A 231-nucleotide genomic window follows, 5' to 3' on the forward strand; every position below is an offset into this window, starting at 1 on the left:
AAGTCATTTTCGTTCTTTCGCCCCTTTTGAGATTTTTTTTGCCTCCTTGATGGAAAAGCGGCTGTTGACGTGACTTTCTTTGATTGTGGTGAAGATCTTTCTTAGAAATTCAAAAGATTGATTATTACATTTCGAAGAAATTTAGAATATTGATTGTTACTTTTCTTAGAAATTCAGATGAATTTTTACGTTGTCGTATTTTACGTAACTGTAGATATTGCGTGATGTCAA

This window comes from Penaeus monodon, chromosome 25 (assembly GCF_015228065.2).
Source record: "Penaeus monodon isolate SGIC_2016 chromosome 25, NSTDA_Pmon_1, whole genome shotgun sequence".
In the NCBI taxonomy this organism is placed as follows: Eukaryota; Metazoa; Arthropoda; class Malacostraca; order Decapoda; family Penaeidae; genus Penaeus; species Penaeus monodon.